Genomic DNA, 1,716 nt, shown 5'->3' on the forward strand with positions numbered 1-1,716 from the left:
AGGCGACATACCTATTGATCTCTTGCTACTCACTCTATTGGCCCACAAAGCATTGACAAGCTTTCAATGCCAATTCTTGTTGTTTTCCTCCAACATATTCTTAATAATGTTTACCAAGGACTTATTTGAAGACTCAACTAATCCATTTCCCTGCAGATAGTAGGTCATGGAATGACCCAATTTGATGTTGTATTTATTGCAAAACTCAACCATTCTCTTCGACTTAAACGCTGCTGCATTATCTGTAATAATATTGTAAGGGCAACCAAAATGAGACAAAATGTTGGACTCTAAAAATTGAATGATTACCGTGTCCATAGCTCGCCTTGTTGGAATGGCTTTGATCCATTTGGTGAAGTAATCGGTAGCTGTCAAAATCCATTTGTGCTATGCTAATGATGTAGGATGAATTTCTCCTATGAAATCAAGCCCCCACTACTGGAACAGTGCATTAACTACAACTGGTTTCAAAGGAAGAGGAAGAAGCTTCCTTTTTCCCTGAAAAACTTGACATTTGTGGCAGCTCATGACTGTTTTATACAAATCTGAAAGCAAAGATGGCCAATAATATCCTGCTCTCAAGATTTTATTAGTTGTTGTTTTCCAAAACAAGTGACCCCCACAATCTCCTCTATGAAAATCATTCATTACCTGCTGAGCTTCATTTTCAACCAAACAATTAAGAAGAACCCTTCCCAGATCTTTCCAATAGAGAGCACTATCTAAAATGCAGAATATTGCAGACTTCAGTTTTATTGATCTACCATTACTTTTCGACATTTCAGGAGGAGGAGAAAGATGCTGAAGAACTTATACTATATCGAAATACCAAGGTGAGTTGAGGAACATCTTTGATACCTGAATGAGGGTGCCACCATCTTCGTCATCTGACATTGCTGCAATGAGATTTATGTCCAGAGCATGAAGATTCGACTCAGCCATGAGTTTTTCCAAGACTTGACCTTTGATCAATTTCGTGGGCTTAATCTCAAGATCATACTCTAACATTGCTGCTATCCACTTACCTCTTCTTCCTTCCAGATCATTTTGCATGAAGACATCTTTGACAACCGCATTGGGAACATATGCTATGGTATGTGAGTGCAAAATGTAAACTCGAAAATCCTTCAATGCCTTTACAAGAGCCAAAGCTTGTTTCTCAATGATGTTATAGTGCAGAGAAGCATCTTTGATAGTTCGACTGAAAAATGCAATGGGCTGCTCCACCTGATCCTTCTTTTGCATCAACACCGCAGCTAAAATGTGCTCAGATGCAAATGAGAATATAGTAAAATCATTAGTATAATCGAGACTGATCAAAACAGGGGTTGTGGTCAAAGCAAGCTTTACCAAGTTAAAGGATTTCATGGCATCTTCTATCCATTTCACAATATTTTCCTTCTTCAACATATTAGTTAACTCATGCAAATGCTTCGCCAAATTTGGTATAAATCTGCGTAAGAAGTTCAACTTACCATTGAAGGCTTGAATCTCCTTTTTGTTGCACGGAAAGTCTATTTGTTTGATTGCCTCCACCCTAGAAGGATCAATGCGAATACCATCTTTGGAAATTATATGACCGAGGAGCTTACCTTCCTCCATGGCGAAAAGACTCTTCTTTGGATTTAAAGAAATTCAGAACTCCCTGCATTTCTGAAAAACAATCCTCAGGTGGTGTAAATGCTCATCATCAGAACTAGAAAATATTGTCAAGTC

This window comes from Pinus tabuliformis, chromosome 9 (genome assembly GCF_031772625.1).
Source record: "Pinus tabuliformis cultivar Carrire ecotype Pingquan chromosome 9, CPIR1, whole genome shotgun sequence".
Taxonomy (NCBI): domain Eukaryota; kingdom Viridiplantae; phylum Streptophyta; class Pinopsida; order Pinales; family Pinaceae; genus Pinus; species Pinus tabuliformis.